The following is a 15,173-nucleotide window of genomic DNA, read 5'->3' as shown; positions in this document are numbered from 1 at the left end:
AAATATACACATAGTATATAGGGATTTTTCTGTGGGGAAGGGATGTTTGCAAAATATTTACACAAAGCTTAACTATGTACTAGGTTACCAAAGCTGTTTAACGGATTAATTTTTCGCATGGAAGATTTAATATATTTAATTGCTGTTAACTAGTCTCCATTCTGTGGCTTAGACAATCAGAAGTGTTATGTATTGGTGTGAATCTTCAGGATGAGAATTAGAAAAGAGTGAGTAATTCAAGTTTTGTTCTTAGGGCACTTATAAATATTTTCATGCTTTAAACAACTGTTTTACTGTTACACGACCTCTTAACATGTACTAAAAACCAGCTAGAGGTTCTTAAGAATCAGTATATTGATGAATGGCTTCGGAGAGCAGTTCTTCTTTTAAAAGTGAATTAAGTTGAGGATATGAGCAAAGTTTGAAAGACAAAAATGAAGATTTTTATGTTCCGTAGTGTTCAATGTTGAATTTGACACTTTGTGGATAAATATATAACTGTTTCCATATATATATATATGTACTTGCAAAATGTTCCAAATGCACTTCTGTAGTTTTGGATCTGTGGATGTTTCTAGAGCAGATGTAGTTTCAATAGTACCATCGTTAACTGTAATGAGGCAGTAGCTGCATAACTTTGTAGGCAGAAGTTACACAGGCCTCATTGTAATCCACTGAATAAAGTTTAAGAGCAAGGAGTTAGTGGAAATCAGAATCTTAGTATAGCAAGATACTTTTTTTTTTTTTCCCCTCTAAGAAAGTGAATTCAACTTCAGGGAATATTTTCAGCCTTGGCCTAAAAAACAGGTAGTGGAGAGAGTTATTTTAGTGTGAGTATTTTCTCTGTGTGCATGTGCAATTTATTTGCACAAACTAATTTAAGAAGGTTATATTTGTGTTTGTGAAACTACTTACCTATACTCCATGGTTTAAAAAGTGGAGTCTATAGTATTTCAGTTAATAATTTTGTTTTTCAATTATGATTACTGTGTTGACAGGAAATCAGAATTTGAAAGTCTTGATCAGCTTTTCTGTTTACAGAACAATTACAGTCTTGCAGGATTATTTTGTAGTGGTGAATTTATAGGGCGTAGCAGGTCCTTATTGTATTGCTTGTGTGTTAATTATTATTGTGAAGGAATGTGGTCTTAATCTGTTCATAATATAGTTAATGTGCCTTTAACAGTCTCATTTTTCAGAAATGGTAAATAGCTGTACACTCACTTCTGCTTTCAGTTTAAACTGCAGTTTAAAAATGCGTTTTAAAAGGGTTACAGTGCGGCTGCATTTGCCTGCAGCTGAGGGTTAGCCTACGCCGCTGGCAGTGGTGTTGCGCGCTTAGAGCTGTTTAACAGGCGTAAAGCGCCGGAGCTGTGGAGAGTGGCCACAGATCAAATGTGTTGGTGTCAGATTTTCCTTGTCATGCCCTCCAAATGCAACCAGCGTGCGCGTGTCCCATTTTGCCTTGCTCTGTTTTCTTCATAAAAAACTCTGGGTCTTCATATCAAAATGATTTGGTACCCATTTCTTTAAATGATTTGATCATGGACAGCTTTAGACCTATAAAGACAAAAGTCCATTCAGAATGCTTCCGTTTTGTTGCTTTATTACGCACCCTTTCATATTTCAGGGGGAAAAAAACCCACCATATTTTGTAAAATAACCACCTGGAGTTGCAGCAGCTCTGTTACAGTCATAAACTGTTTTTAGCTGCCTAGTGTTTAATTTGACAACAATGTACAAATTCTTTAAGTATTGCACTGAATTGCTAGTATAAGTATAATGCTTCTGGTTTTAGGTACTAGTTGCCTTCACATTTTACTGACTTCAGTGGAAGCAGAGTTACGGTATAAGGTCACACTTAAGTCAGAGGGGTGTTTTTGTTTTGGAGTTGGGTTTGATTTTTGACATACACCCCCTCATTTGTGGAGCAGTGAGGTAAAATTTAGTTTATTCCCCCCCCCCCGTTGAGATTTAATTGTTCTCTTCTTTTTTTCCTGTTATGATTTAAGCAGTTTAAGTTTTTGGATGAAGTGAAGATAGCAGAGGTGTAGCTAGTAATGGTAGCAGTGATACTAGATTGCTCCAGGTTAAGAAAACGGGATACTAAAGGGTCCCTTCCCAAGTCAAGATTATTATTAGGGTCTATGTTTTGATAGCTGGTAGCATTGTAGCTCCACAAATGAGGGTGTGTGTGTCAAAAATCAAATCTTTAATGCTTTAAAATCCCAAATTGATAGTCCAATACAACACAGATTTAAGAATGACTGTTATTTCTGTATTCTGTATAAATAACTGAATGCTTCTGGTGATTCAGCCCTGATTCCCAGAAGAGAGGCCAGCATCAGAGCAAGAAATTTTTTTCTAGATACAGGTTTGGTATCTCTGCTGTTGTTCTGTATCCACAGGGTCCCTCTGTCAATTAAGTTCGTCTGATGGCATCTATATAAACTAAAACTAGGAAATTGGTATTAGTTTGTCATTATTTTTATTAGAAGAGCATACAGGGAAATTGTCTAGGTTCATGGTGCTTGTCTTGCTGTGGCCTTTTCAAGAATGTCTGTAAGACTGTTAGGTCCCAAGCTGCTGCTATTTTGTGTTTGTGTTTTTTTCTTTCCAGACTGAATGTTCTTTTTTTCTTTTGGTATTTGCCATTGCTACTAATCTTTTTTTGTCTGTACCTGAATGCATATAATTTGGAAATTATTTGCATTAGAGCTTGGAAACTGATGCTGTAGTGTTCATGAAAAGTCTCCTCTTACTTTTTCTGGTACCTTTTCTCTTTGGTGAAGTAAATGAAGAGTAGAAGATGGAGATTATGTGAGTGGGAGGCTTTGAGGTACTTGCTGGCTGTTTAGCCTTTATCACCTTTTCGGACAAGTGCGGAGACACTCCAGAATTTTGGGGAAAGCTTTCTAGTTTTAGTCCTATGCACATTACCAGAAGTGTCCATGAGCACAGCTTCCTGGGATTATGTTTCATTTGCTGTCCAGGCCTTCCCCCGTTCTGTTTGGGGAGATAAAGAAAGAAAGGGAAGAGAGGAAACACTCAGCCACAGGAAACCCTGCTTCCAGTGGGCAGGATTTGTGGCTCCTGTGGTCAAAAGAGTGTGCGCCTGAGGGGCCAGGAATGTGTCTTTCCTTAAACTGTGTATCCTCTTTTCCCGCATCTGCTGCTCACACATGCTGTCAGCTTTTCTAGACCTAGAAAATGACATATGGGAAGGAGTAGTTGGCATAAAACTTGCATTGAACTGCTTGGGTTTTTAAGTCTGGTCTTCGTCAAGTGACAGCATTCAACTTTGCTCAGTGTGATATTCTCACATACACAATTTATATTGGGTCATAGCTCTAATTCTGTGGGAAGGTGGATTTTTATGTTTAAATGCTACAAAGATTATGCAACAAACAGACCTTAAGCCTATATGTATCTTTTTAAAAATTATATTGTTAACCTGCTCTGAAAGCTGGGGGGCGGGGGGGTTGATGTGTTGGAGTGTTTTTTTTTCCATTTTCTGCTTGGGAGCTGGGAAGTCAAAATGCTGCGTGTTGGAGCAGCCCAAAGCAGTAGGGTTTGAGGTTTTTTGTTCTTTGTATCTTTATTGCTTTGACAGTGTACATGATTGTTGTTGTAAAACTAAATTTTAAATTCTACTTTATGGCCACTTCTTCTATAGGGTTTTTTCTAATAGAGTCATTAAAGTGGAAGAACTTGAATTCCTGATTATTTAACTCTTCACAATTATAGATTATATTGAACAAGAACAGGGAATACTGCGCATTAGTGAATATGAGAGCAGTTGACTTTGGAATATATATTTTTATTATTATTTTTAAATAGGTGCATTTGCAATTAGGCTACTGAAGAGATGGGTGTGGTCCTGCTTCCATTGAAGCCAGCAGCTTTAACAGATCCTTGTCTTTATCTGGCTTTGTTGCTTTACTGGCGTGATATCTCGACTCAAGTAGGCTCTTTGTAAATACAAGCTTAGTAGTTCACCTTGAACATTTGTTATTAAGAAACTCCAGAAGGATGTGTTCCCAACCTTTTTTATAAGGTTTCTCACTACACTCACAACTTGGAATTAGCAGGATGATTTTGCTTTCTTTTAAAGCTGAGGAATGTACCTACTGCAGAACCTTTGGCTGAATTGAATTTGTGAGTTTCTGAGAGTTTTGCACCTTGTTTTATCCCAGTCTGCTTTGATGGAAATATAGCCTTAACCATACTAAGACGTTGATTTATTTCCCATGTAGTTTATCCATCTGTCACCAGCACTTTTTTGTTTTGTAGAACATTAAGAGATGTCTGATTTTTATATATTTTTGGTAGATACTGCTTTCTGATTTGTTTTTTTTAAATAATAATTTTGCCAATCGATTTTATCAGTTATATAGAATGGAAGGTCCTTATTTTTCTTCATGAGCAATACTGTAATCAAAGATGCAAAAAAACCAACATGCATTTAATGTATGTAGTCTGTGCTGTTAAAGATTGAGAATGTATCAGGCTAAGAGCAACTTTTTAAAAAAATTAAGGAACTGGAGCTATAAATCCTGTTTGCTTGTTTGCCAAACGAGCTTTAAAAAGGAAAATATTTGCATACAGTGTGGAAAAAAAAAAACAACCCACCATCAACAAAAAAAAACCTTGTTAGAGAGAAAGAATAAAGCAGAGTCAACTTAAAATCATTGCCAGTCAAAGATTGCTTTACCTTTTTTACTGCACAAAATACAACCAATCTAAAACTTGTTTATGCACAGTAACTTAATGAGCATAGTTTTTTCACAGAATTAGGCTATTTCCAATATATATGGGAAAAATAAGTTTCCTTTTATTTTTTATGACAGATATACAAAGATTAATAGTGTCTATATTTTAATATACTATTTGGTGTCTGAAGTATATCTTTTACATGTTTGTTGGTCAAACTCATTTACTTCAAATAGCAAATTTTACACTGCTAGTGAAATATTACTGAAGGAGGATTTTGTGAGTTGATCCATTCAGTAGGCCCAACAGAAATGTGTGACAGTATAATTTAGCTTAAAAAAAAAAAAAAGTCAATTGTTGATTATACAAGATTTTAATCATTAATCAGTTTCGGATTATTTACGTATTTCTGTAAAACAACTGTGGATGTTTGAACGAACACTGCAAAAATCTCACTTCTACCTCTTGTGTAACATTCTTAAAATTATACTTCACAGATCTCTTTGGGATGTACTCTGATATTACAGGCCGTTGGTACACCTTAACTTGTGAATTCCATCTGCTTTTCTCTTTTTTTTTTTTTTTTTTCCCCCTGTTAGTCCTTTTCTGTGGAACACCAGGATGCCTTGTGGCTGGGGCTAGATTACGTTCGCTTGTGTAAAGTAGCTTCAGGCAAACTGTGCACACGGCCGTGTGGTTTCTACTAAGGGAAAGGTACAACGGTCAAAAGAGATCATAAGGTTTGCATTACGTGTATGAAAGTCTCCGAAATGTCAGAATTCTGTAATAAATCATGGCCAGTGTAATTTTCTAGTATTTTTATGTATGTGATTGATTCCTAATTTTATTTAAATAATCAACTGTGTTGTATGTATGTCCTTAAGAAATAGTTACAGCTTCTTGTTTTGTTTTGTTCAACTCACACTATTTATCAGCTGCTGTTCTCCATGTGAGATGAATTTGGGTTTGGTAATTCTGCCTTGAAAATAGATGTGTTCTGCTTTAACGCAGTTACAAAAATTAAAGTTCTTCATGTTTTAAGAGTCTGGTTTCATTACTTTAGCAAATTCTGCGGGAAAAGAACGGGCACTGTTGGTTGGCATTTGTTGTAGTTGGGTCTAAGGATTATCTTTTGATCAAGATCACACAGAGATATGAGAAATAGCGTGGCCAGCAGGAGTAGGGCAGTGATTGTGCCCCTGTACTCGGCACTGGTGAGGCCGCACCTTGGATACTGTGTTCAGTTTTGGGCCCCTCACTACAAGAAGGACGTTGAGGTGCTGGAGCGTGTCCAGAGAAGGGCAACGGAACTGGGGAGGGGGCTGGAGCACAAGTCTGATGAGGAGCAGCTGAGGGAACTGGAGTTGTTCAGTCTGGAGAAGAGGAGGCTGAGGGGAGACCTTATTGCTCTCTACAGCTACCTGAAAGGGGGTTGTGGTGAGGTGGGTGTTGGTCTCTTCTCCCAAGTAACCAGCGATAGGATGAGAGGAAATGGCCTCAAGTTGCACCAGGGGAGGTTTAGACTGGATTTTAGGAAAAATTTCTTCACCAAGAGGGTGGTCAGGCATTGGAACAGGCTGCCCAGGGAGGTGGTGGAGTCGCCATCTCTGGAAGTGTTCAGAAAACGTGTGGATGTGGCGCTTCAAGACATGGTTTAGGGAACATGGTGGTGCTGGATTGATGGTTGGACTTGATGATCTTGAAGGTCCTTTCCAACCTCAGTGATTCTGTATTTCTCAGGCACTTGCCTGTCCGCAGCCGGGCAGCGGTGATCTGTAGGCACTGGGATGAGCTGAGTTACTGGGCAAGGTCTGGGAGGCTCAGGATGAGGAAACGAGACAATTTTATCGGTGCTGATGCCTCTTCCTTAACTGAAACCACTACCCAGGAAGAGATTTATGACTAGCTTAGAGCCTCTGTCTAATCCTATGGACATCAGTGGTATTACTTAGCACTTAAAAATAGACATTACTTTTAGGTAATTTTCTGGTATGGATTAAACTTCACGTGTAAAAGGCATTCCATAAGGCAAATCAGCTTCTAACTTTTTCTGATGTCCTGCTATTGTCTGAATATTTACTTAGAAAAGCTTCTGACCCGCTTCTCCCTGGTCTTTTCAGTTGACTCTGTGTGATCCAAGGTGTTTGTATGTTAGGATTTTCACCGCTCAGCAAAGAAGTGATTCACAAACGAAAGAGCGCTTACGTCAGCACCAAATCTGGATGCGTCCAGTGCAATACCCTTTAACCGTGCTGGGTAGCAAGGCAATAGCTGACAAACTCCTGACGTGCGGCGGTCCGAAGCCTGCAATGAAAATGCTGCTGGATCTCAACCTTCAGGAGGATGGTGGCCGCTCGGGGAGCGATACTGCTTATAGTGGGGAGGAAGAAAGAAAAAAAGGCTGCGCTTCAGGAATGCACAATTTTTTCAGAAAGGATGGAATATTTAAAGCTGCGAAGTTGTGACAGAGAGGAAGTGATGGAAAAGCAGAAATACAAAGAAAAACCCGGGGGAGGCATGGTGAGAGCTTAAAAGCAATGGAAGGATTTTTGAAAAACAGTTCTATTTAAAAACTGCCTGCTTTCTACAAGAATTTATTTTAGCTATGGCAATTGCACTGCTCTCAGTGCAAAAGAAGTAGTAAAGCCAGTGTCCGTTTCTAGCAGTATTGATTTTTTTTTTCTTCATGTAGAGTATAAATCCATGGAGAAACTAGTGAAGCCTAATTCTTGGGTTGTTTTTTTTAATCCCCTTTAAATCGAAGATGACCCATTTAATATTCAAGAAGTCCTAGTCAGCTTTCATGGACAGATCTACAGGAGAAATCTCCAAGAAACATATTCCAAGAGAAGACCTGATCAGCTCATAGGATTGCAACACGAAATAACTAAGATTGTAAAGAACTTCGGAACTATCTACTCCTACCCCTGCTCAAAGCAGGGCCAGTTTCACAGCTCGGAGGCTTGTCCACTGAAATTCCACGAATCCATGGGCGGAGAATCCCACTCGGGGTACGTGTTCCAGTGCTGTACCACCCTCACTTAAGTGCTGAGCATTTTTTTTCCCCTTTATTTGTGGTTCAGATGCGGCAGAATTTGAGTTGCGCTTGGAGAAGTGGTGATGCCCGTGTTCGGGGCGGAGCTGCGGCCGTCGAGGAAGGCTTGTGCTTCATATTCAGAAAAAATATTGTTGTCCTGTCGTTCTAGCTGTGGTCGTAAGCGCTCTCGAAGGCGGCGTGTGCCTGAACAGGGCTGAGCACAGACAGGTACTCAAGAAAAGCTAAGGCGTGAAATAAAATGCAAATAGCAAGTGATTTAAGTACAACAAAAATAATTTTACGATCCTATAAGGGATAAGGAAAGATTAACAATTGGTTGACTATTCAGTAAAGCAAGAGAGTTGTTAAAAAATTTCTTTTTGTTTCTTATTTTAGTTTAAATACTACGAAGTCGGCTGCAGCCAGGTGAGTATCGTAGTTAATGCCTGTAACAAAGGGGTAAATACCAAATACCTGTCTCTAACGGGTAAGAAATCAGTTAGGAGGTGCATAAAAAGAAAAGATGTTTTAAAATGAGCGGGACCTCCCCAACCGTGTTGTGGAGTACTTGTGATATTCCAGATGGTGAGGAGATCCGAGGTGACGTTAATAAGGAAACCACTGATGGTGGCCTGCGTGCCAGAAAACCAGTGAAAGGCAAGTGCCCTTCTGTCTTTAAAATGGAGGGGGAATAAAAAAAAAAAAATTAGGCCAAGTATTTGGACTTCAAGTCGCAGAAAAATATTGGAACAAAAAGCAAAAACCTTTCTTGCAGGCAGGGGAAAGGTGCTAAAGAGGAGAGTCACAATTAACCTGTGTGAAGCTTCGTCAGTCCAGTCTAATTCCCCGGTGTGACCGTCGCAGGCAGAAAGGAAACGACGTCATGTAAATTGAATTAAAACAAACTTGGCGCTGCTTTCTACGACAGTCTTGGAAACAGTTTTGGAGCGCGGTCTAGAATAAGTACCGTAGAATGGGTGCAGAGCTTTAGTCAACGCGTAGTAATGTCAAAATGGAAAGATTTGTCAAGCGGAACCAAACAGGCTGTGCCATGGGCGAGCTGATAATATTTTTACCGAAAATCTGATTTTTGTCAGGATGTCTCAAGATTTTGGTAAGTCAGGCTTTGAGTTCCACGATCACAAACTGGTGAATGAAGAAATACATGAAGTTCTCTGACAGGGTTAAAAACTAAAAAGCGCTCAGTAGCGGCACAGGAAAGAGCTGCTCAGGTGCAGGTCTGTGAAGGATTCGGGGATTGCTGGGAATCACCAGCGGATTTGGGATCAACAATTTTGAAATAGGCAAAAATTCATAACGGGATGTACAAAGGCAGCCGCGTGTCCCAAGTCATCCTTCTGATCTTCCCTGCTGAGGGCTGTCCTGGGCTTGGTCCTCGCTCCTCGAATTCATGGAGACGGGTCCATAAATTTGGACTGGAGTGGGTCCAGCTGAGCCCCGGGGAAACGGTCAGCAGGTCGGAAACGAATTCGGGGCATTCAGGCCAGAGGAGAGGAGACGAGTGGAAGGGCACCACGTGTCATTCCTGTTCGGCGTACGTAGGGTTAAACTGCAGCAGGGATTTTAGAATTTGGGAATTTAGTTTAGCTTAGCTGCGTAGAAAAAGGTTTAATGTTAAGGGCAGGGAAGCACTGAAAAAGGTAATAGGAACCTTTATAAGCTTTTTTTTTTGGAAGCCTTTAAAACCAAGCCAGGCAAGAATGTGTCACTTCTGCCTTTTCGTTGTTGTCTGTTTACAAATAATTTTTTTCCTTAAATTCTGAAAAGCTGCCTTTAAAAAAAAAAAAAAAAAAAATTAATCCAGCACCTCTTTTCTTTTGTAACTCAACGTAATACTTAGATTTGCCTTTGTAATATATTAATTTTCTGTGTCCTCCATGACTCTTATCAATTGACATTGCCAGGCGCACGTAACCTTTTTTGGGGGGAATATGCTCCTTTACGTTAGGAGTGCTTTAGGGAACTGCTAGTGATCTAGTGATGTGTAACGCAGAATTAGGTGGTCTTACCTGTCACCATCCCATGTGGTGGGAAAAATGCCCCCCATTGTCTGTGGGTTGCATGTGAAACTTTTATTAGCGTTGACTTTTAGTTTTATTTTCTGAATTACTCTTAACGTTCAATGAAGAGACTAAATGTCAGGATTTCTTTTAGTTTTCTGCAAAAACCGAATAAACATACAGAGAAGAAAAATGGTGTCAGCTTTTAAATTTTTGTGCAGTATCACATGGGGAAAAAAAAATTTAAATAATTCTCCTGTAGAGAGAAGCAGGAATCTTTTTTTTTTTTTTTTTTGACAGAAACTTGCCTTTTTATGCAAAAAAATTCTAGTACTTAAGAGGAATGTTGCAATAAGGCCTAACGCCTCAGGCCTTGCTAGTTATAGTAATTAGAAGAATTTAATTGATTTCTTGGAGGAAAACCAGGCTTGTTTCAGTGTATGTAAACCATGGTTAGATCAGTTTGGCATCCTTTTACTTTCAACTTATGGGTTTGGATGAGCGATTTTGGAGCTCAAAGACACAAGTTTCAAGTGCAAGAAAAGATCTTTCTGTATTTTAAAACCACATGAGTGTAAACATGTGGTTTACATGTTTACATGTAAAACAGTGTAAAATGCTGTTTGAAGCACATTTCCCTGATGTTTGGAGTGGGAAGAAAACATACTTGTGGAAAAGCTGTCTGTTGGCTTTTCAAAGAAGAAGGGACTAGTATCATGCCTGATGACATTTTATATGTTTTCATTTAAGTGCAGGTTCCTTCAACCCTTTCATCATTCTTTCTATAAATTGAAACTCTTATTAGCTCATCATATATAGATTTTCCTTTATTTTAAACCCATGACATGTTGTAATTCCTGAGTAGGTGAGTAACTCATTGGTACTGTAGATATTTCAATTTGTCTCATTTTAGTGACGTTTCAGGGTACGTGTGGCAATCCTCTCATGTCAAGATAATTAGGGAAAGTCAAAGCATTCAAAAAAGGGGTTGCTAGTGCAAGAACAGAGAGTGATTATCGCCTGTCCATGTGGTACCTAGAAGATGCTGGGACGCTAAACCCAGTTCTGGCGTTTGCTGCTCAGACCATAGGAAGGATTGTCCTCCCCATGTAAAAAGATTGCCCGAATTTGCAAAGTGTGTTTAAAAGCCTTCCTTAAAATAAAATACCACTTTTTGCATCTCTCGCTTCCTGGCTAAAGACAAAATAAAAAGACGTTTCTTGTCCAGCTCTCCGAAAGGCACCAGGGGAACCACGGAACCAAGCTGCCCCGCTGGAAGCCCTTCCAAAAACATGTGCCTTCGTTCCAGAAGCCAACAGGATCGGACGTGGTGCTTTGGAAGTCGGGCAGAGGCTTTTGTGTCCTCGTCTCAGGGCTGCCAAGTGAAGCTGATGCAGTTGCATTTGTCTTACAATTAGCATCTCCAATTAGTGGCCACTGCACATTAATTACCTAATCCTCCTTCAAGGTTCTAGCGGGGGAGCCTGCATGGAGTTCATTATTTACGTCTAAATGCATATTAGAGAATTTTGCTGGTACTTGTTGTTTTTCAAAGAGACATCAGCCCTGTGGGTCCAGCAATCAATCACCATGGGCTGCTAATCATGACAGTGGTAAAAATGAACCTGTCATGACTTCATAACTCCAGTATGTACAGCTGGCCCCTTATATACATTGCAAAAGAAAAAAAGAAAATAAAATGGAGTGCGTAAAGTGCTGTTTCTGAGCTCCTTGAAGGCAGCCACGTGTTGAGTGAAAGACACTGTTTGTTCATTTAACGCCATAAGAATCCACCTCTGGCAGCTGCTGTGCTGCACGGTTTGCTGGATCTCACGGGGCAGGGAAGCGTAAGCAAGGTTGCTTCGTGTGGGGCTGGGGTACGTTTGATTTGCTTTGGTTTGCTCCAAATGGGGCACCGCCTCATTCAAGTGTCAGGTTGGGGGTAGACCTTGGAGCGCAAAGCGGGACTTGATAGGAAATAATTTCTTTCTACCTTCAGCTTGTGCGATAGTACAAATTCTTGTTCAGAAATGAAATTGCATTGATTCGAAGGTGTGCTGAGTTTCGTTACTGATAGAACTTGGCCAGCCTTTCTGTGTCTTTGGGAGGTCATTGTAAGTTTGTTGGTAGGTATCTGCTACTGCACCTGCAGCTCAAACTTAAAACCATCTTCAAAGCAGAGGGAAGAACCGAGCAGAACCGCCAGCATCTTCAGAAGGGGAGATAAGTTTCACAAAGCTGTCCCCAAACACCAGATAAAGTTTGAGTGTCACCTGAGATCTAGGTACCTTTTTCCCCCTCTCGATCCTATAACTCTATGGTTGGCTTTGCCCCAGCGGGTAAATGCTGACTATTCTGCCGTGGAAGGACGGGAGCACGAGGCGGTAGCGTGCCACCCTTCTGCAGTGTCTCAGCTTTGGTCACGGGTGGGCAGCGTACTGCTTACGGTTAGATTTGAGAGGTGGGTCCTTCCGTCTCCCTCATCAGAGAGTCACTAGTCAAAACTACCCTTCCTCTTCCCCCTTGGGAAGATGATGGTGTATCTTACACTTGCTGTGGCTTGTTCTCCACCACGGGGTCAGTTCTCCGGCAGGTGACAGCCCTGCTCTCAGCAGGTCACCGCATGGGATGAGACATGATCTGCTTCTCGACCAAACCAGTGTCCAGCTTCTCACCGGTAGAGAAACCAGCCCCAGGACAGCTTCAGCCTCTCCCTGCCGGCCGGCGTCCTCGTCCTTGATCATCCCATTGCGTTAAGCTAATGGAGTCCTTCTGACCTTCCCACTTTACATCCTTGTCACCTTCTCCTGGAGCTCTGCTTTCAAGGAGATTCCACTAGCACTCAGGTCATGCTGGATGTCTTCCACATTTTAGTTTTCGGTAGCCCAAGGCAAAAGCAAAACTAGAGGCTTCAAAAGTTGAGATTTCTGCTGTGTGCAAAGCAGAAACAGCCGTTCCTCTGCCCTGATCATAGGACACTGCGCTTCCCCGTCTTTGATCCCTCTGACTCTTTTCAAAATCCCAAATAAAACTGCCTTTTGCTGGCATTTTTGTGCCCTGAAAAGCGAGTAGACACAACATGCTCTCGTAGCTTCAGCTGATCCATGCCCTTGGGCTATGCAGCACGTTATCTGCTTGGTTTATTGCCAAAAATAAGCCTCTCTCGTAGTTCACTCCCGAGAGCCGCGCAGGGGTAAAGTGGTTGTGGGGGAGCCCGCTGGGCTCTGTTCTAGCTCCGCTGCCACTAACAGAAATGACTTTTAAATTCAAACCACTGTGATCGCTAGTAAGAGTTGGTGTGAGCCCTGCCTTCGGGACGTCGTTAAAAAAAACCAGCAGTTTTGCTGGCAAAGATCGGTAAATTTACTGGTAAACCTTGAGCCGCTGAGGCGCGACGTGGGTGCGACGGATACGTTGTGCAGACGCTGGCGATTCACGCGGCAAAGAGCTGGAGGGGGGTACGCTGGGGTTTTTAACTCGCCCTTGTGACGGCTCTTGCCTGGGAGGGTCCGAATCAACCTCCTGTTGATCCGGTGCCTTTGGAGAAGGTTCCCGTCCGCGGTGCAACGCGGGTGAGTTGGCGGCCGCCTGCTCCCGGGTCCCTGCGTCACATTTATCGCTTGGCTTTGGGATGGACTCTTGAGGAGCGGTTCGGACCCAGCCGGTCCCCCACACCACCAAACGCACACCTCTGATGGGTTTCCCCCCGCCACCCCCTTGCTGGACCGTCCCGGCCGGTCCCTAAACCGATGCCCTTTCGCCTCTCTCCTGCAGGAAACTTAATCTCCCCGGTAAATGACACCCAGGGCTATTTTGGAGCTGGGCTGCCGAGGGAAAGCGAAGCACGTCAGCGATTTGAGCGGAGGAGGAGAACCCAGAGGAGGGGTGGGGAGGGGGGACGGCACAGCCTGACCCCGAGGGGCAAAGCCGCTGCCGGGGACGTGGGGGGACCTTCTGCCGCACGTCCCTGCCATCGCTGGGGTTTCTGTTTTATTTTCCTGGAGGGGAAAGGGGGGGAACCAAAACCAACATGGTCTCCCCATGTCCTCCGTTCCCCTTTTCCCCCTTCCCCCTTCTGTCATCGCAGTAGGAATCGGCTTTTTCTTACCCTGCCCAGAGCTTTGTTTCTCCTCAGACTCTGACAAGACTCCAGGTAAGTCCTAAACCTTCAGCTAAATACAAGCGGACTTGGGGCTGCTGGCGTCCAGCAGCAAGTGGAGAACCTTGCTCGTAGCTGAGGGAGGGGTGAGGTTACCTCTAGGTCATGCTGGAGTATGTCTTGCTTTGGGAAGCATGTTTGAAGATGGAGCTGAAGGTACAAGTAGTAAATCCATCCTCCTTCTGGTCCGAAGCGAATGTGTCCTGCTTTGCTTAATTACTTCTGGCCACGTTATCAGGAGAGCAAAGGTCAGCCTCCAAAGCGGAGCAGAAAAGAGAGGAAAATCAGGTTTAAAGCTGTTGATTCTACTCGACACATTTTGTCCCCAGACTGGAGAAAGCAGTGTGTGTGTGGAGAGCTTGGAAAAAATGTGGTTCCTGTGGAGAGGTGGTGGCAAGGCGTGTTTTTAAAAGTTTTATTCCCAGGGCATAACCTCAGTGCTGTTTTGCTCTTCAGCAAGAGCTTTTTTTTTTTTTTTTTTTTTTCCCCCCCTCTGAGCTTCTCTCCGCCGTCAATACCGGCTCACGCCGCAGCCCCCCACCCGCCTCGCATTTCTACAAATGGCTCTGACGAGCGATGGAGAGAGACGGGGCTCGACAGCTGAGGCTATTTTCGGCCCCACGGCTCAACGTGGGGTGGGGCGGCTGTAAAGACGATGACGTCCGCTTGTTAAAATACAAGGGCTCAGGTTGGAGCCTCGCTGCTAATTGCCACCAAGGGAATTCTTTGTCCCCGCGGGAGCTGTGATGCTGCAAGTCCCTGGCGCAGCAGGTCGCGTGCGCCGGGACGGGAGGCAGCTGAATATAAGCAAGTGTGATTTTTCCGATTTTTCTGACCGCAGGGTTGTGGCGGTTTGGTTCGGTGCCGGTAGGAACCCGTTTTACTTCTGCAAGGGAGAGGCAGGCACACGCGCCCGTGCACGCGGGGGGAAACGCGCGCTCGTGCAGCGGTGGGCACGTAAAGGTCCAGCCTTCCGAACCGTGAGGCCGGCGGTGTAAAACAGATCAGTGCGAACCCGCCGTTTCCTCGGAACCTCTAACGCTCGCCCGGCTCACGCCGTCGCCCGAGCGGACGCTGGGGTGTACGTGCCGCTGGGGTTCTGCCATAGCTGCTTCTCGCCGCGTGTAAAGCAAAACCCCGCTGGGTGAACCGTGCGACCAGATCGCTGGAATTGACATCGCTCCCCTTCTGTCCCCAAGGCGGCAAACCCCAAATTTGTGTCTTTTCCCTTCATTTGTCTCCT

The sequence above is a fragment of the Phaethon lepturus genome, unplaced genomic scaffold, assembly GCF_000687285.1.
Source record: "Phaethon lepturus isolate BGI_N335 unplaced genomic scaffold, ASM68728v1 scaffold27569, whole genome shotgun sequence".
NCBI classification, from domain to species: Eukaryota; Metazoa; Chordata; class Aves; order Phaethontiformes; family Phaethontidae; genus Phaethon; species Phaethon lepturus.
This window is presented reverse-complemented; position numbering follows the sequence as displayed.